The following is a 20,565-nucleotide window of genomic DNA, read 5'->3' on the forward strand; positions in this document are numbered from 1 at the left end:
ACCCACATCCAAAAGAACAAAAGCAACTGGTGTTGGTGCGGATGTGGCAAGAAAGGGACCCTCCTTCATTGCTGGTGGGAATGCTGACTGGTTCAGCCCTTTGGAAAACAGTATGGACGATTCTCAAAATATTAGAAATTGAACTCCCATTTGCCCCAGCAATACCACTCCTGGGAATATATCCCAGAGAGGCAAAAAAGTATAGTTGAAGTGACATCTGCACTTGTTTGTTCGATGCAGCATTGTTTATGGTCACAGGTCACGGTCCTCCCATTGTTCATTGATTTGCTCGAGCGGGCCCAGTAACGTCTCCATTGTGACACTTGTTACTGTGTTTGGCATATTGAATACATCACGGGTAGCTTGCCATGGCTCTGCCGTGCGGGCGAGATACTCTCAGTAGCTTGCCGGGCTCTCTGAGAGGGGCGAAGGAATCGAACTAGGGTCAGCCATGTTGGCTGCATGCAAGGCAAACGCTCTACCGCTGTGCTATTGCTCCAGCCCAGCACTGTTTACAATAGCTAGAATCTGGAAAAAACCTGAGTGCCCGAAAACAGATGACTGGTTAAAGAAACTTTGGTACATCTACACAATGGAGTTCTATGCAGCTGTTAGAAGAGACGAAGTCATGAAATTTACATACAAGTGGTACTACATGGAAAGTATCATGCTCAGCGAAATGAGTCAGAAAGAAAGGGACAGACATAGAAAGATTGCATTCATCTGGGGAACATAAAGTAACAAAAATAGGAGACTAACACCCAAGAATAGCCGAGATAAGTACCAGGAGGTTTACTCCATGGCTTGAAGGCCTGCCGCACTCGCTAGGGGAAAAGGCAGCTCAGACAGAGAAGGAAGCACCAAATAAAGGGTGTTGGGAGTATCCTTCCAGGATGGGAGATGCATGCTGAAAGTAGACTATAGACCAAACATGATTGCCACTCAATGGCTCTTTTGCAAACCACAAAATCCAAAAGGAGAGAGAGTGTTAGGGCACAGAGGGCGCATATCGTGATCTCCCTTTAATGACAAAGAGACTTCAGAGACTGCAAATAGCAAGCAAGGTTTATTGTAAGACTGGCTAGCCAGGGTCAAGCCACCTACACAGACATGCAGGTCAGTTAGGTGAGGCAAGACCCTGGACTTTTTCAAAGGGGATCTTATATAGGCCTTCACTGGCCGTTACAGCAAAGCCCACGCATTTCATAGCCAATAGATTTGTAACAACATGTACTTTCTTAACCAATCCACTTGAAAGTACATCATTCCTTAGCCTATAGATTCAATGATCAGCATCTACGTACATAGGCATTATGGCTAGTGGGCATCTGGTAACTCGGACATTTGGTTATCACCTGGCTTCCTTTGATTCTAAGCCCTACATTCCGGTGGAGGTGGATAAGGGAAAAGTTTCTTACAGAGGTAATAGATAAGGAAGGCCCAACAAATGGTTCCCAAATTTACATCCCAACAGGGAAGAGTCAACAAATGGTTTCAGAATTTGCATTCCAATAAGGAATGGTTTCACTCTAAGGCTCTGCTAGGGAGGGAGCAGGAAAGGGAGAGTTACTAATTTGTAGAGTCTGGAATCTCCCTCAGGGTCCCTAGGGACCTAACAAGAGAACAAAAGGGAATGCCCTGCCACAGAGGTAGGGTGGGATGGGGGGAGTAGGGGATGGGAGGGATACTGGGATCAGTGGTGGTGGAAAATGGGCACTGGTGGAGAGATGGGTACTCGATCATTGTATAACTGAAACCCAAGCACAAAAATTTGTAAGTCTACAACCGTACCTCATGATGTTTCACTAATAAAAATTTCAAAACATTTTTTTAAAAAAGAGAAATTATTCCTGGTGGTGCTCAAGGGACATATGGGATGCCGGGGACCAAACCTGGGTTGGATGCATGCAAGGCAAAGGTCCTACCCACTGTACTATAGCTCTGACCCCAATTAAAAATAATAATAATAATAAAGTTTAAAAATATATTTTTTCTGCAGTTCTACTAATCGCCGGTAGGTGGCGGTGACACCATACAAAACAGCCCCTGCTTTCTCTTATTGAATGAATCCATCTTCTTTTACCGTTGAGGTTACGATCCTTATTTTTAGTGTGACTTGATGAGCCTTGTCTGCGATTTAACAATATTGGAGTCAAATTCTGATACCTAATCAAACTAATTCAAGCTCTATTAGATTTTAATTAGCATTCACTCTGATTTGATTATAAGGTTTTAGCCATTCAAGAGGCAAATAGAAAGACATTTAGATAATTACAACTGTCTGCGGCTGTCACATTTGCTATCATTTTCACAGGATGATTCATGTAAATACGGGGTCATAGAATTTGTTTTTCTGGGTGAAGGAAAAGAATGACGACTTACTGGGTCAGGGGTAGTAGTAAAAACTTTGCTATCGTGGTTTGGCATTTAGAGGGTTTTTTTTTTTCCACCAGTTGGGAAGCAGTGTCGATGTTTGCCATTAAGTTGTTTTCCAAAAAGACATTCTTCATTCGACATTTATAGTATTATCTCACTTGGTCAAAGAAAAGAGACATTAGCCAAGTTTCCTTTTCCTCCCTTTTAATTGAACAGAATTACATTTGAATTGAACAGATTTAGGGATATGAAAATTTAGCTCCTGCACAAAGGCCATCCAGAACAAAGTTTGAGACTCCGTCCTCGCCTCATACTGTTCCTAAGTGCAGGCATTAGAGGTGTTTGCTAGTGTCCTTGGAGAGGAAAGTGAAGACAAGCTTTCTGCATAAAGGCTTAGCTGGACATAAGACTAAGAGTCTAGGAATTAACTAAAAATGTCCCTACCTGGTTTCTTTCCATTCCACGTGAGCGACATCATCTCATTTGTTTATCTTTCTGACTTAATCCACTTAGCACAGGCTCCTAAAGTTTCATCCAAGCTGCACACCACAAAACAAACAGAAACGGACCACTGGATTCTGATGTCAAAACTGTAGGGCGGAGCGTGTGAGCACTGGATAGGAGTACAGGACAATGCAAATTTCGATGGTGAACATGGTGTAACGACCAACATTTGAAGAGGTGTGACCCTGTACTCTTAAAACAAACATGATGTTGCAAGCTAATGTCACCTCTATAAAAAGAAATAAAACTTATAGTCAGCATGAGGAGGAAAATGCCCTGGCCCAAAGACACTCAGACCTGAGAAGCTGGATGAGTTGCCAAAAGGCAGGGTGGGGAATTTCCAGCCCACGGGTTGCCTCAGGCCCAGAAAATCCTGGGGTCTGGGCCTGGTATGTGACAGGACAGGACAGACACATGGGCTTCTCATGAAGGGTGCCCAGGACCTGTCTGCCTGCATTGGATGGCCTGCAAATGATGTTATAAATATCTAAATGCCCCTTGGCAGAAAAAGTGCCCACCCTTACACTAGATTCTTACACTAAATTCTTAGATTCCCCTTTGTATTTTTCTGCGTGCATAAAAGATTCCCCTTTGAGCGGACACCTAGGACCCCAACATGGCCTCAGGCGTGCCTCTGGAGGACAAGCGACCCCTGGATGTCAAACTTGGGGAGCTGACAAGCTGGATAATGATGCGGGACTTCACCCCGAGAGGCATTGGTGGAGCCTTTCAGTGAGGTTACCAGCGGTACTACGACAAGTACATCAACCTGAAGAAGGGCAGCGTGGCCGGCGTGTCCATGGTGCTGGCCGCCTACATGTTTTTCAACGGCTGCCGCTCCTACCATGAACTCAAACACAAACGGCATCGCAAGTACCACTGAAGGCTGAGGGGAAGGATGCCCTGCATTTCCCACTCTGCTCTGCACCCAAATCCTCATACCACCCAATAAATGACCGGTTCCAGATAGCTAAAAAAAAATTCCCCTTTGTATTTTTCTGGGTGTTATAGAGAAGTGGGAATTTTATCTACAGAAAGTTATCCTCTATAGTATGTGTGTCACTGAGAGTCCATTAGACGCAGAATGGGGGAAAAAATGTGTGTGTGTTCTAACATGCTAGAGTGTACACATATTAATAAAAATGCACATTTTGGGTGTTGGTTGGTTTAGGGATCACACCTAGCCCAGCAGTGCTCATGGGTTATTCCTAGCTCTGCACTCAGGAATCACTCTTGGCAGTGCTCAGGAGACCATATGAGATGCCAGGAATCAAACTAGGGTTGGCCAAATGCAAGGCTAGCACCCCACCCCAAATGCACATCTTTTTAAATCTAGAACTTTATAATTTGGGGACACTACAACAAGTAGCACTCAGGGGTTATTCCTAGTGTCTGTGTGCTCAGGAATTACTCCTGGTTCTGTACTCAAGGATTGCTCCTAGCTCCATACTCAGGGGACCATATATGGTACCAGGCTCAGATGTACACAAGACTTATCACTGTCTTCCCTCCAGATCCTAGAACTTTATCATTTTACGTTCAAGATAACCTGATAATTTGCCACTATGGCTTCAAATTTACATTCTGTCCACAGAAACAAATGTGGTCTCTGAAGGATCAAAACCAGATTGTCAGGGACATTAAGGAATCACCTTTGTTTTTGCTAGAAGTGACATTTCATGCACCAATTTGAAAACATTAACCCAAATAATTACCAACATTCTTAGAGACCTCCAGCCCATTTAGTTTAGAACTTTACTTCTTAGAGTCCAGAAATGCGTCGTTTTTTTTTTTTAATTTTTGGGTTTCTTTTTTTTTCTTTTTGGTCACACCCAGTGATACACAGGGGTTACTCCTGGTTCATGCACTCAGGAATTACTCATGGCCATGTTCGGGGGACCATATGGGATGCTGGGAATCAAACCCGGGTCAGGCTGCATGCAAGGCAAACGCCCTGCCTGCTGTGCTATCACTCCAGCCCGCCTTTTTTTTTTAAATTTTTTATTGGTGAATCACCGTGAGGTAGTTACAGATTTACAAACTTTCGTCCTTGTGTTTTAGTCATACAATGATTGAGTACCCATCCCTCCACCAGTGCTCATTCTCCACCACCCCCTCCCACACCCACCCATCCCCTCACCCCATTCCCCCCGCCTCTGTGGCAGGGCATTCCCTTTTGTTCTCTCTCTCCTTTCGGTGTTGTGATTTGCAATAGAGGCATTGAGTGGCCATTGTGTTTGGTCTATAGTCTACTTTCGGCACGCATCTCCCATCCCGAGTGGGTCCTTCAAACACCCTTTACTTAGTGCTCCCTTGTCTATCTGAGCTGCTTTTCCCCCCCAGCATGTGAGGCCGGCTTCCAAGCCATGGAGCAAACCTGGTACTCATCTCTACTATTCTTGGGTGTTAGTCTCCCATTCTGTTACTTTATATTCTAAAGATGAGTACAATCTTTCTATGTCTGTCCCTCTCTTTCTGGCTCATTTCACTTAGCATGATACTTTCCATGTTGATCCACTTACATGCAAATTTCATTTTATCTTTTTTAACAGCTACATAGTATTCCATTGTGTAGATGTAACAAAGTTTCTTTAACCAGTGATCTGTTCTCAGGCACTCGGGTTTTTTCCAGATTCTGGCTATTGTAAACAGTGCTTCAATTAACATAAAAGTGCAGGTGTCGTTTCGACTATACTTTTTTGCCTCTCCGGAATATATTCCCAGAAGTGGTATTGTTGGCTCGAATGGAAGCTCAATTTCTAATTTTTTGAGAATTGTCCATACTGTTTTCCAAAAGGGCTGAACCAGTCAGCATTCCCACCAGTAATGAAGGAGGGTCCCTTTCTCCCCACATCCGCGTCAACACCGGTTACTTTTTTCTTTTGGATGTGGGCCAGTCTCTGTGGTGTGAGATGATATCTCATAGTTGTTTTGATCTGCATCTCAGCGTTACGTCTTTTGGTTCACATTTTGTGCAGGACCTAACCTCAGACTCACACTTATTACTTGGCAGGCTCTGCTCAGTGCAGTAGAGCCAGTTCAGTGTTGGTCACACTTTTTGGGTGATAACATGAGAAAATGCAGACTTTCTGGGGCTGGAGCAATAGTACAGTAGCTAGAGCGTTTGCTTTGCATGAAGTCAGCTCAAGTTTGATCCCAGCTTCCCATGTGGTCTCTCAAACACTGCCAGGAGCAACCCCTGAGCATTGCTTGGTGTGACCAAAAAGCCAGAAAGAAGAAAGAAAGAAAGAAAGAAAGAAAGAAAGAAAGAAAGAAGGAAGGAAGGAAGGAAGGAAGGAAAGAAAGAAAGAAAGAAAGAAAGAAAGAAAGAAAGAAAGAAAGAGCAGACTTTCTGAAGCCAGTGATCCCAGACTGGTGGCAGTTTGCTTTCCACTGCAGCAATTTAATGCGTTTTAAGAACTCTATATATATGTTCTCTGTACATTCTCTCTATAATACACTATGTAATATAATATATGTGCTGTTATTCTTCAGGAAGATATACATCCTTGCCTATCCTTTAATACACTAATAAACCTTTTTTCTTCTCCCCATACTGGTGGTTGTGGGGACCCACAAGATTTGACCATAAAAAGAAAGTAGGCTGCCCAGCCAGAGGGCTGTGCCATGACCCACAGTTCAAATGGGTGGGTCCACGTTTCCCAGAAGAGAAGACAATGTCATTGGTAATACAAGAAATATGTGGCTGAGTTGCCAGGGCAATTCTCTTGAAATTTAGTGAAATGATGGAAGGGTGTGGTATGGGGCGTGGATGGGAGGTGGGGTGGGAGGGGCACAGGAACATGAAGGTGATCAGAAGCACCAGTTTCCTGCTTGGTCTCTCCTGACCAGCTGGCTCTCAATTATTCTAGAACATGCAGTTGCTGAGGAAATCCTCACCCCTTGAGGAGAACTGTTCTCTCTCTCTCTCTCTCTCTCTCTCTCTCTCTCTCTCTCTCTCTCTTCCAAATATTCCCTCAAAAGCAAAAATGCAAATCCCACATCCGAATGGGGGTGATGTTTTGTGGGGGAGGATTTCCTCAATGTAAGCAAATCCTACATCCGAATGGGGGTGATGTTTTGTGGGGGAGGATTTCCTCAATGTAAGCAATTGGCCCAACCAATCCAAACAAATAAGCCAAGAAAAAAAAAAAGAATTGTCAAGAATCGATTCCTAAAATGCCAGCATGGATCTAGCTTTCTGTTCTCTCCAATTCCATTTCCCGTTCCTCCACCCCTGACTCACACCACATCACTCACAATGACTGCCTGCCACACCTCTGAATCCCCACCTCAGGCCTTTGTGCTTGTTGAGCAGCACTACTGGCCCCTCACTGAGAGACCCACTCACCCCACTCTCTGAGCTCCCACCCTCCCTATTCTCTCTGAGAAATACACACACTTCACTTGCGTGGAGACACCCAACACACCCCAGTTTTGTTCCCCTCAGATCTCTCCTTCAGTGTCTCCCTCTCTTTCCAGTCACACACCCACACGGTCAGCATGAGTAAACATGCCTTCCTGTCTGGGGGCACTCGGAGAACTGTTCCAGCTTCTGGTTCTGTCACGTGGTCACACATTTCTTTTTTTTTTTTTTGTAGGAGTACTGCTATTTATTCAGCCACTGATTCGCTGATTGAATTGTGCATGAACTCCACCTTACTTTTTTTTCATTTTTTACAATTTTATTTATTGAATCACCATGAGAGCAGTTACAAAGCTTTCGGGTCTAAGTCTCGGTCATACAATGAAACACCTGTACCTTCACCAGTGCCCATTCTCCACCACCAAGAACCCCAGTATACCCCCATCCCACACCCTTTCCCTACCTGTGGGGTAGATGATTTCCACATTCCTCTCTCTCTACTTTGATCACATTCAATATTTCGACACCAGACTCACCATTATTATTTGAGATTTTACCCCAACACTCAGATCTGCTGAAAAGGCAACAATAGACAAATTGTTCTATTGCTGGTTATGAATAACATATGATGTCACGTGGCTGCAGTAGGGCCATGTGGTTTTGAAATTCCAAAATTTTAACACTTAAATCTGGAGGGATTTCTGACAAAAGCCACTGGGTTTCGAGATCTGCTCCTGAGTCTCTGGGATCATGGCTGTTGAGCAGCTTGATGAGGAGCCAGAGACGCCATTCGTGGGCAATGACTTGGGGTCTCGTTGGGGTGGAGAGGACAGGCCCGGCTCCACCCCATCCCGTGAGGCCCAAGAAGTTTCGTCACTGCGGGCCCAAGCCTGACTGTCCAGTGGTCTCTGGAGAATGACGGCCACCAAGCCACCAGAAGGAAACAGGTGGAAGGACAGCACCCTTTCCCCCCTGGGGTGGCCCAGCGACAGTAACCTACTGTGGGGTCTGGACACATTTCTGCCAAAAGCCGCTGGGTTTCGAGATTTGTTTCTGAGTCTCTGGGATCAAGGCTGTTGAGCAGCTTGATGAGGAGCCAGAGAGGCCGTTAGTGGGCGATGACTTCGGGTCTCGTTGGGGTGGGGAGGACAGGCCCGGCTCCCGCCCCCCTCCCCCATCCCGTGAGGCCCAACAAGTTTCATCACTGCGGGCCCGAGCCTGACTGTCCAATGGCCTCTGGAGGATGACGGCTACCAAGCCACCAAGAGGGAGCAGGCTGAGGGACAATACCCTTTCCTCCCTGGGGTGGCCCGGCGACAGTAACGTACTGTGGGGTCCGGATGCATTTCTGCCAAAAGCCACTGGGTTTTGAGATTTGTTTGAGTCTCTGGGATCATGGCCGTTTAACAACTTGATCAGGAGCCAGACAGGCCATTCGTGGGTGATGACTTGGGGTCTCGTTGGGGTGGGGAGGACAAGCCCGGCTCCACCCCCATCCCGTGAGGCCCTGGGTCACACATTTCTTTCCTGCCTGGCACTGACATGGGTCAGGAGGCCCCCCCAACTCAGAAATGGTTGCTCTCTTGACCTCTGGGCACTGGTCCTTCACCCAGTCCCATAACAGCTGTTCTGGGGGTGTCGCTCCATAATCAAGCACCTGCTTCCCACAGATGAGGCCTGGTACAACCTCCAAGACCACACACAGGAGACTCTGCTGGACGGGCAATCGCTGTCCACTTGGGGCCCTTGACCCAGGCTCCCAGAGTCCTCCTTTCCCACCTGAAGCACAGCCCTTGTGACACCCGAATAGAATCCTCTGCCCATTGCCCTACTAGCCTAGAATCTCCAGAAAGCAGGGGCCCTCGTATTTTCATTGATTTTGGGTCCATTCAGACTTTAGCAGGGTACCTGGCACAAAATAAGCACTCAACATAAGCAGATGACAAACTGACATTTGTTTTTTCTTTGCGGCGACTGTTTTAGAGAGTCCGTTTTCCTTTGTCAGACCGCATGCTTAACTATTTTACATTTCCCTCATGCTAGCCAGGCCTGGCTCGAAAGGCCTCTGGGGCCATACGTTTGCGCTGATCCCGCGGGAGCGCTCGGGGGGGTGTGAAGGTGCAGCGGGAAAGTCTCCCGGCAGAGGCGGGGGACGAGGTGTGAGCGTGTGCGGGCTGTGACATTTCTGAGAGCACGGAGTGCACTGCGGCCTGGCCGTTGCTTATGAGGCTGAAAAGGGGAACAGGGGCGGAGGGTTTGCCCTGTCTTGTGGGCAGAACCCCCACCCCCAGCTGTTCCTTTTGTGGCGCGTGTGGCCGCAGGGGAGGCTGCCCCAAGAACCCCCAGCTATTTTTAGACAGCAGCCCGCCCATACACTTGATTAATTTTTTTCTAGGGGCCACCCCAGCAGTGCTGGGGCGGGGGTGGAGAGCTAGTCTGTGCTTCAGTTGGAGTTCGTGGCCTCCCCCCTGCTCTCCCTCTCCCCAGCTTCCGGGGGCCCCCAGTTTCTCTGTGAGCTCGCCGCTGCCTACAGGATGGCCTGAGCCCGGCCTGAGGAACTGTGTGGAAGTGAGAAAGAGCAAGACTTGAAATGATGAGGCCGGGATGTGGCTCAGAGGCAGGCTGGAGCCCCGTGGGGATGAAGCTATGGGTTTGTTCCCTGGTGCTCGACTCCCCGCACTCCACCCCACCCCCACCCCCCAAAAAAAACCTTTGAAGTGAGGTCAGTTCTTTCACAGTGGAAAATTGCAAAGCTGCTCTGCCATCCAGCACAATGAGCAGTGCCCTGCCTCAGCCATCGTGTTCAGGGGGTATGCTGTGCAGAAGCAGTGGTGCTCAGAGTGCGGGGCCTGTCCTAGCCGGGTCAGGGCCCCCCAGTCCCGCTCCCCTCCTTTTTTGGAGGGGTATCATGCCTGCAAATACTCAGGGCTTACTCCTGGCTCTGTGCTTGGGATCCCTCCTGGCTTGGGTTCACAGGAGACTGAATGGGATGCCAGAGACCAATGTCAAACAAGTGCCCTACCCACTGTGCTATCTCTCTGGCCCCCTCCAGTTCTATTCTTTCAAGAGATCCCATCCAGGAAATGAAGCTCAGATAGTGCCCAAATCCTAAAGGCAGCCAACCACATCTTCTGCTGGGTACACTCGTGGTCCTTGGGTAATAATTATGTACGAGCTGGTCGGCTCGGCCAAACTGGGTCCAGCCCTGGCAGTTGGTATTTTGTGTTGGAAATGTTGCTGCTTTGGAACAGGAGCAGGAACAGGGATGACTGGAGAAGGGCTCCTCCCTGGAGACCGCCGTCCAGGGCTCACACCCCAAGCTTTGCAGTCTTGAGAGGTACAAGGTGTAGGTCTGGTGGAGCCTCCCAGGTTGAGCTCCAAGTCACCCTGAATAAGCTCCAGTTAACCTCCTGCCCCTCATTTTCTGTCACCGACCAAGTTCTGACACAGGATAGTCTGGGTGAGTGTGTCCAGGGATGTGAGATGGGGCACCGCCCCACTGTGTGTTCACTTAATGCCCAGGTCCTGGCAGTACTGCAATTTGTGTTTCTCTCCATCGGTGGCTTTGTGACATAAATTTAACATTTTGAAATGATACATAGATTTAATTTTCAACCCCCTGGGAGATTTTTTCCATTTGTCAAATCAATTTCACGAGCTCTTATACAATCTTGGGGTGCACACCATCCAATGAGTCATTCCAAGTGTAAACCATCTGTGTTTCCACTATGGTGTTTTAAAAAGGTAAATTTCCAGGGAGCTGGGGAGGGGGGAAATGAGTGAAACTTTTACTGAAAAGGGGGCAGTGGGTCAAATAAATCTGGGCACCTTAGCTCCACAGCAAATATACGTCATTTCCTCTCCTGTAGAGCTCACCAGCCCCAGAAGTAAGGGCTCTGAGAAGGGTCTTCCTCTTTGTAGGGTGCCCCACCTTTGAGGTCATTCTCCTGTAGCAGAAAAGCAGAAAAGGGGACCCGGTCATTTTGGTTGTATATCTGGGTTACCTATAATCCCTTCACTCCCACTGGGACTGTTGTCCTCAGGGACCAAGTGTCTAACTAGAATAAAAGGGGACTCGAGGATTGGGGAGAGCTCAATGGCAAAAGCACCTGCCTTAAAAGTCTGGGCTGGAGAGATAGCACATCGGGTAGGGCGTTTGCCCTGCACGTGGCCAGCCCGGGTTTGATTCCCAGCATCCCATATGGTTCCCCCAAGCACCGCCAGGAGTAATTCCTGAGTGCATGAGCCAGAAGTAACCCCTGTGCATCGCTTGGTGTGACCCCCCCCCCAAAAATCCAACTCTGTGTACAAGCACATGACATGATATGCAGGCTGGAATGGGGGGTGGGGGCAAGGGGTCAAGTAGCAGAGCACAGGAGCAGCAGGTGTGATCCTGATATAGGCCTTTGAGTTTCGTCCCCAGCACCAATGAGTGAACACTAAAGGTAAAGGTAAAGGTAAAGGCCCTCCCGTTGATCGTCGATTTGCTCGAGCGGGCCCAGTAACGTCTCCATTGGAGACTTTGTTGTTACTGTGTCTGGCATGTTGAATACTCTCGGTTGCTTGCCGGGCTCTCCGAGAGGGGCGGAGGAATCGAACTCGGGTCGGCCATGTTGGCCGCTTGTAAGGCGAACGCCCTACCGCTGTGCTATGGCGCAATGGATAGCGCATTGGACTTCTAGAGTGAACACTATTTTTTAAAACTTTTTAAGTGGTTGGCTTGTTCTTTAAGCCCATGTCCTCCCTTACACACATCTCTTGCTTGTCGCTATGTTTCTTTGCTTGATTTTTTCCACTCTGGAAAGCCCATGTTCTCTCTTGAACATATATCTCTTTCTCTCCTTTCCCATATTTCTAAGTAAGTTTCATTCAATAAAGACTGTCTTGATTTACTAAAAAGAAAGAAAAGAAAAGAAAAGAAAAGAAGAAAATAGAATAAAAGTAGGCCAATGGGTAAGGCACTTGGCCTTGCATGCACCATACCTAGGTTTGATTCCCAGAACCCGATAGGGTTTCCCAAGCTCTTCCAGAAGTGATTGGGATTCTCCAGTATGAAGTATGACCACAGAATCAGGAGTAAGCCCTGAACACTGCCAGAAGTTCCCAAAAAAACAAAAAATATTTCTTTAAAAAAGGTGAGGGAAACAGCAGGTTAGTAAGAGGTGTAAGATATTCTGTGCCCACAAGGCCAATGTGCAAAGCAGACCATAAGAATGAGAAGGGGGCCCGAGAGACAGTACTTCAGGTAGGGTGCTTGCCTTGCCTATGGCCAACCCAAGGTTTCATCCCTGGCATCCCATATGGTCCCCTGAGCACCGCCAGGAGTAACCTCTGAGCATCACCGGGTGTGGCCCCAAAACAAAAGAATGAGGAGGATTCAAAAGAACATGGATCACTCCAAGGAAAGAAGACAGGGAAGGACCCTGGAAAGGGCTGGTTCCAGGCAAGGACAAACAAGCAGCTGATCCTTAGTCCAGAAGGAAATGGAGAGGGCATATTCCACCCAAGGCCAGAGGGGCAGGAGCAACGTGTTAGTGTGGGAGAGAAGTGGGCCTGGGCATGACAACATCAAGCCGAGTTCAACCTTGGAGGGGTTCAGTGCTGCCCAAGGAATTCAGACTCTGTCCCACAGTCCAAGGCTGGTCACTAGAGGTTCTGCTATAGGAAGTGACATGATGATGATGTGTTGAAGCACTGTGAAAGATCTAGTTGAAAATTACATCATTAACCCTTTACTACAACTGAACTTTTGTTTGGTTTGGTTTGGTGAGCCATATGCAGTGAGGCTCAGAGCTAGTTGAGACTTAGTACTCCAGGGCTGCTTCTAGAAGTGCTCTCAGAAGACCATGCGGTGCCCCCGGCTCTAGTCTCAGCCTCCGCATGCAAGCCTGTGCTCCAATCCTCTGAGTCATCTCCCTGGCCCACAATTTTGAATATATATTTTTTGGTGCTTTTGTTTGTGTTTTTCTTTTGGGGGCTACACCTGGCTGTGCTCAGGGATCACTCCTGGCTCACCACTTAGACATTACTCCTAGCGGGTTTGGGGGACCATAAGGGGTGCTGGGGATCATACCCCAGTGAGCCACGTATATGGCAAGAAGCACTCTGCCTGCTCCATCACTCTGGCCGCAGAGTGATAGAACTTAAAGTTTTTAGTCACGCGAAAATGTTGTTTCAATTTAAAAACTAATTGTTTTCCGTGGCTGGAGAGATAGTTGAGCAGGTAGGGTGTTTGCCCTTGCACACAGCTCACCTGGGTCCCCTAAGCTTGCCAGGTGTGATCCCTGAGCACAGAGGCAGGAATAAGCCCCTAAGCACTGCCAGGTGTGCCTCCCCCCCACCCCCTAAAAAAAAAAACCACCCGAATTGTTTTAACTATAGAAAACATAAATGTGTGGTTTATGCCCCTACCTCTGAATTTGTTTAAGATCTGAATGGGCGGGCTGGAACACTCAGGTGCTTTCTGAATCTGTCTGAGCCTCGAGTTCCTGAGTGCATGAGGCCGGCCTATCAGAGAGATGGTGAGGATTAAGGAGCATAAAGTCTATCACCCACAGGCCCTGGGGAGAGTCCATAAAAAGCATAAATAACAAACGCAGGAGGCCTGCGCTCACATGAACATAGCGGGCATGAGAGGGGCAGAGCTGGCGATTCCAGGACGGTGCGGGGTTCGCCCTGACACTGTGCCGGATGAGCAGCTCGAGTAGCAAAGCGAGTTATCCACTCTCCCAGCAAGTGCTCAAGCCAACTTTTCTAGAATCTGAGGATTCCTCAGAGTACTGCTATTCCTCAGCTGACCTGCAGGTGTCGCCGCAGACAACGCGATCCAGACTTCTCTTGGTGTCCAGACTCGGACAAAGGTCAACGAGAAGAAAGTGCGCGGTGGCCCCCAGCCGGACTCCTTGCTTTGCTCAGCCCGTGGGCGACTCTGTCCCCAGGGAATGGCCCTCTTCTCTTTCCCTGCCTGCCCTGGGGCTCTGGCCGCCTGGAAGCGAACCTCCACTCTTCCATGCTGCAGAGCCGTGGTCGTGGGTCAACTCCAGCTGCTCTTCCTGGCACTCTCCAGCACCCTGGGGTTTCTGCATGGTGGAGCATGATGAGTCGGGTGCTGCTACCCCACCCACATCCCTCCCCCTCCCCGGCCTCCTGGTTTCAGCCCATGATCTTAGCGGGGCTCCCCTGCCCTCTCACATGCCTCTAAATTCTCTGCTAAATTGACCCAATTTTCAAGTAGCAGCAACCAAAGATGTGGGGTGTTCACCTACCTCTCCTTTAGGAAGTATCCGTGTTCTGTTGCTAACCTTGTGGCCTCGACGCAGCCCTAGGGGATGGGAAATGATGTGTATTCCTGAGTCAGGCTCTGACTTTTCCACAGGGAGCCCGTCACAGTCATGGGACCAGACTCTGACCTGGTAACAAAGGGAAAATGTTCCAGATTAGTTTTCCCTTCCGCCTGCTGGTGGCCTCTGTCACACACACACACACACACACACACACACACACACACACACACACACACGGTATTTTTAAAGCTGAGCTGCGCATGGGGGTCACACATTCGGGTGTGGTGCTCGCACATTACGCCCAGTGTTCACCGAGGTTTGCAGTCTTGGTTGAGACATTTACATGGTGCTCTCAGGGGCTGGCACTTCCCGGCCATGGCGCTCACACATCTCTTTGGTTGTGGCTGCACCCCTTTTTGTGGTTCTTATTCTGGCTTTGGTGCAGCTGGGAAGCTGCTGGCAGCATGGGGATGGCAGATGGCAGAGTTACCAGGATGGTGCGTGGTGCGTGTGGTGCTAATAACCATGTGCTTGCACAGAAGGTGCTATGAGCCGTTGCGCGAGTTCTCTGAGCTTCTGTCTCCCTTCCTATGGGCTTGAATTTGCTCTCAATATTTTAAAAATCAGAGCGGCAGACTGGGGGAGAAGGTAGTGGCAAGAGGGAAACTGGGGACATTGGTGGTGGGAAATGTACACTGGTGAAGGGATGGGTATTGGAACATTGTATGACTGAAACTCAATCATGAACAATTTTGTGACTGTGTATCTCATGGTGATACAATAAAAAGAAATAAATCATCAAAAGAATAACTGTTGGAATAAATTCTCCTGTAGGGATTCTTCCCCTGAACAGCCTCAGGGATACTTTCCAGTTTCTAATACAGATCCAGGTAATCTGGGGCTTGACTCCAGAGAACAGAAATTCTGAAAGGGAGAGTTGGAGCCATACAATCTTAATGACCATTAGAAAAAGTGAGGATCAGCTACATCCCTGAACGTTTATATTCAGAAGCAAATTTGCAGCTCTCATTCTTTTTACCTTTACACATAAATCATTACCAAGACCTTATATTGGGCTTTTTAAGCTTGTTCCACTTTGACCCCCTTTCAAGGGCCAATCGTTCTTGGGCCAATCTATCTGGGGCCAATCTATGTGGAGTCAATCACTTGAGAAATTATTATGTGACATGAGTATGTATACTTAAATAAAATAAGTATAAAAATCAAAATTTCACTGGAAGAAGTTATAAAGAGTTTTAATTTAAAGCTTTTTTTTTTTTTGAGTTGCACAGTCCTAGGGAGCTGGAGTTGCACAGCAGGTAGGGAGATTGCCTTGCACACCACAAACCTGGGTTAGATCCCTGGCACCCCATATGGTCCTCTGAATCCCACCATGAGTGATCTCTGAGCACAGAGTCAGGAGAAAGCCCTGAGCACTGCTGGGTGTAGCCCCAAACAAAACAAAACAAAACAAAACAAAACAAAAGAATGTTACACAGGTCTGACCCCAGTTTAAGAAACTTCACCTTAGACCATAGAGAGAAAATTAATACCCACATCCCCATTCAAATTCCAGTGGTGCCTTTAGCCTCTGGATGTCACGAAGGATCAGGATAATGGTGCCCAAGAACAGGGGCTCCCTGCCATTTGTCCCCTATGCCAATGAGTACCTTCTTTTGTGTGAAACTTGTCCTCATGCCCCAAAAAAACCCAGAATGAATTTACACTCAGGGCAAAACAGCAAATAAACTGGCGTGAGGAGGAGGCCACGGGCCTCTCAGCAGGGCCTCGGTTCCAATCAGGCTATTTCTCTCTGAATCCCAACGAAGACAGCGGCGTCCCACAAGCCGTAGGTCTCTCCTGGTTACAAGCAACAAACAATGAAAAGACAGAGCCAAAAGCTTGGCCTTGTGACACATGCGGGCACCTCCTTCCCTGGCAGCAGGTTACCTAAGATATGCATAAGGCAGCACAGCCAAAGGCACCTGGACGGGGCCCAGCAGCACAGGGACGTCCAAAGAACTGTTTACTGGAAGAATCAGAGTTTCAGGGCTCGAGAGAGATTAAGGTGCTTGCCATGAATATGCCCGCCCCTGAGTCAATCCCCATTACCCCATATGGTACCCTGGGTACCACCAGGGGTGGCCCCTGAGCACAGAGCCAGGAATATGCCCTGAGCACAGCCAGGTGTGGCAGGCAGGAAGGAAGGAAGGAAGGAAGGAAGGAAGGAAGGAAGGAAGGAAGGGAGGGAGGGAGGGAGGGAGGGAGGGAGGGAGGGAGGGAGGGAGGGGAAGGGAGGGAGGGAGGGAGGGAGGGAGGGAGGGAGGGAGAGAGGGAGGGAGGGAGGGGAAGGGAGGGAGGGAGGGAGGGAGGGAGGGGAAGGGAGGGAGGGAGGGAGGGAGGGGAAGGGAGGGAGGGAGGGAGGGGAAGGGAGGGAGGGAGAGAGGGAGGGAAGGGAAGGGAGGGAGAGAGGGAGCGAGGGAGGGAAGTATGGAGAAGGGAGGGATGGAGGGAGGGAGGGAAGGTGGGAGGGAGGGTGCGAGGGAGGGAGGAAAGAAGGATTCAAGTTTTTAAAAATCTAGTCTTTGTAAGAAAAATCCGAACTTGGTTGAACGTGTAAACCCTTATTTTCTAGCACAGGGTTTAAAAGATCTTGGGGGGGAGGGCTAGAAAGATAGCAGAGCGGGTAGGGTGTTTACCTTGCATGCAGCCGACCCAGGTTCTATTCCCAGCATCCCATATGGTCCCCTGAGCACCACCAGGAGTAATTCCTGAGTGCATGAGCCAGGAGTAACCCCGTGTGCAGCACTGGGTGTGGCCCAGAAAGCAAAAACAAAGATCTTTGGACAAGGGAAAACTCTTGTTCCAGAGCTTAGGTCTCTGAGTCCAACTCTGCCTGCAAGGGGCTGCCCTGTCCTGCTGACCGGATACTGCACCACAGCACCAAGATACCACTGGCTAGAGGAGAACAATTTTTTATTTCACTGGCTACAGCAAGTAGCACAGGACATGCTGTGTAAGATAGTGGGCTGGAGCGATAGCACAGCGGGTAGGGCGTTTGCCTTACAAGCGGCCAACATGGCCGACCCGAGTTCGATTCCTCCGCCCCTCCCGGAGAGCCCGGCAAGCTACCGAGAGTATTCGATATGCCAGACACAGTAACAACAAAGTCTCCAATGGAGACGTTACTGGGCCCGCTCGAGCAAATCGACAGTAAGATAGTAAGAAAGAAAAAATGTTCGTCCACCTGGGTGAACCTACACAAATCCCCAAGCTGCTGTACCCAGATGCATCGGTCAGACATGCTGCTCTGTCCATGCTGTACTTCACTCCAGAGAATGCACCAGTGTCAGAGGGGCATAGTCCTGAAACACCCTGACATTTCCCAGCTACAGCCTGAGCTAAAATGCTTTATGGTTTCTACATTCATTCTTGGAGAGGGAGGGGAGGTTGTTGAGGAAGAAAGTGTAGTCTGCAGTGCTCAGGGCTTCCTCCTGGCTCTGTACTCAAGGGCCAATCCTGGCAGTGCTGCAGGCAGTGCTGCAATTATGTGGTGTTGGGAACTGGACTCAGGTCAGCTCCATGCAAGGCAAGCGTACCTACATACTGTATTCTCTCTGGCCCAACACATGCATTCTTTTGCATTCAAAAGTCAAAAAGGTAAATGATTTTTAAAATTAGTTATCTCATAATATGAGACTGATACCCAAGGACATGAGAGAGAAGGGCCAGGAATAATGCTCCATAGTTGAAAGCCTGCCTCATGAGCTGGGGGAGAAGGCAGCTGGAATAGAGAAGGGATCACTAAGTCAATGATGGTTGGAGGGATAGTTCCAGATGGGAGATGTGTGCTGAAAGTAGATAAAGGACCAAATAATAATAGCCTCTCAGTATCTGTATTGCAAACCATAATGCCCAAAAGTAGAGAGAGAGTATGGGAGAAATTGTCTGCCATAGAGGCAGGGCAGGGGTGGGGTGGGGGGCGGGGGATACAAGGGACATTGGTGGTGGGAAATGTGCACTGGTAGAGGAAAGGGTGTTCAATCATTGTATGACTGAAACAAACATGAAAGTTTTGTAAACGTATCTCATGGTGATTCAATTTATTTAAAAAAGGAGTTGTCTAGGATTTTAACATCTTTGAATCTATTTGAATGCTCGAAGCTTAGCATGGACATCTCAAACTGAAATGTTGAGAATGAGGTACAGTGGGGGGCAGGTGGTGAGAATCTAAGTGCTGAGAATCCATGAAAGTCTTTCTAAAGTTTTCTTCTGCACCATCTGTTCACATTTTCTGGTTTCCAGGTGCGTTCTGAGCCGGAGTTGTTTGAAGCTATATAGAGCTATACACTATAGACTGAAAAACCTGTTGGATCACTTTATTCAAAACAGTCTCCCAGGTTGCAGAAAAACAAAAGTGACCTCCTGGGAATCCCCACCTTAGAACAGGTCATCAAGGTCCAGCAGGTCCTCAAACTACTGAAAGCACGTGATCAATCCCAGCTGGCCTGGCCAATCTTTTGCCACTAGGTGTCACACTTAACAATCAGAAACACAGAATCTGGGTGCTGAAGACCATAAACATAAAACCAAGAAAGAGTTGCAAGAAATAGTGCTGGGATTCCTTTTACACATGCAAGACTTTCTTTTTAAATAAATAACAATTTAAATTTTATTAGTAGTATTATTACTGTTCTTTAGGGCCACACCTGGCAGTGTTTAGGAATCCCTTATGCAGTATCAGGGATCAGGGTCAGCCACCAGAGCAAATGCCTTAATTGTTTCTTCAGCCTTTAATGATCATTTAAAAACCTTCAGATAAAAAAATCCTCTCCTAGAATATCCATTATAAGGGGCTCATGTAGAGTTTAACATTTCTGTGTATTTTTTTTAGACACGGATATGGTGAAATAGAAGGTAGAAGCTTTCCTAACAAGTGAAATGTGAGCATCTTGTATTACCTGAGTATCTTATAACAAGTGATTTTGAGCATCTTCCAGATTTCAGTGTAGTTGGTCTCAAGTGATTTTGAGCATCTTCCAGATTTCAGTGTAGTTGGTCTCATTTTCAAAGTGTGTTTTCAAAAGTGTTCAGACTGAATGCTTTGGTGAAATGATGGCTATGGTTGAGATGGAAATAACATAAGCTTCTCTAGGTTGCCTAGGTAAATTTCTGCTGCATTTCAGCTATCTTTTTAGGAAAGTTGGAACAATACTTATCTTACGCGATTAATTCTGAGAACTATAGTGTCTCATAAAGTACTGGAGTCCTTCCAGACACTTATGCTGTGATATTTCCAAGAGCCAGAGTCACCCTTAAGCAGTTAGAAATGGGTTTGTTGCCAAGCGATAATATTTTTAAGCTGGAAAAATACTTAAAACAGCATTAAGTCTGATGTTATTACAAGCACAGTTATTCACAGCTGTGAGCTGATGTCTCTGATATGCTGTTCCCTATGGGTAGAGCCTAGAATTGAGGCTTCCTCCTTAGAGTTACTATTCCACCTTGTCCCAGTAACTGTGTAATTGGTATATCATAAGCTACAGAGGTGACAAGTGACAAATTTTTATTTTAATATGTGATCATTACAACTGGAGTGGGGGGCAGGTGGTGAGAATGTTAAGTGCTGAAAATCCATAAAAGTCTTTCTAAAGTTTTCTTCTGCACCGTCTGCTCACATTTTCTGGTTTCCAGGTATGTTCTGCACTGGAGTTGTTTGAAGCCATATAGAGCTATACATGATAGAGTGAACCCCCACCCCACTCCAATTGTGTCTCATTGCCCCTTGACCCTGATTCCTAACATTCAGATATTAATGTCTGATTAATGTCTGTCAGTCTCAGGAATAGGTGAGAGGTGAGAGGAAAAGGACTAGTTAGTAAGTCAAGATAAAGAGGGTTGAAGAATCAGCAGAGATCTCTTGCAAGTTCATACAGACCTCCTGACCTTAATTCTGAATAACTGAGGCTGCTTCCTGCTACTTGGACCAATTCTAGGAGTAGATGAAATCAGCCTTCTGACATGAAGGTGGGGGAT

The 20,565-nt window shown here is 47.6% G+C and overlaps 1 long non-coding RNA gene and 1 pseudogene across 1 annotated transcript; one reads left to right on the forward strand and one right to left on the reverse strand.

Annotated features, from left to right (window-relative positions):
* The first annotated feature begins 3,481 nt into the window (after positions 1–3,481).
* LOC130041475 (ATP synthase subunit f, mitochondrial-like) lies at positions 3,482–3,845 on the forward strand (annotated as a pseudogene).
* Positions 3,846–10,849: 7,004 nt separating this feature from the next.
* Positions 10,850–14,608, reverse strand: LOC130041476 (uncharacterized). Its single transcript, XR_008795067.1, has 4 exons — positions 14,512–14,608; positions 14,045–14,325; positions 13,658–13,753; positions 10,850–11,193 (listed from the first exon to the last, which is right to left on the reverse strand). It is a non-coding gene; the product is annotated as an uncharacterized LOC130041476 (long non-coding RNA).
* Between the last annotated feature and the right edge of the window lie 5,957 nt (positions 14,609–20,565).

The sequence above is a fragment of the Sorex fumeus genome, unplaced genomic scaffold (assembly GCF_029834395.1).
Source record: "Sorex fumeus unplaced genomic scaffold, SorFum_2.1 ptg000098l, whole genome shotgun sequence".
Lineage (NCBI taxonomy): Eukaryota > Metazoa > Chordata > Mammalia > Eulipotyphla > Soricidae > Sorex > Sorex fumeus.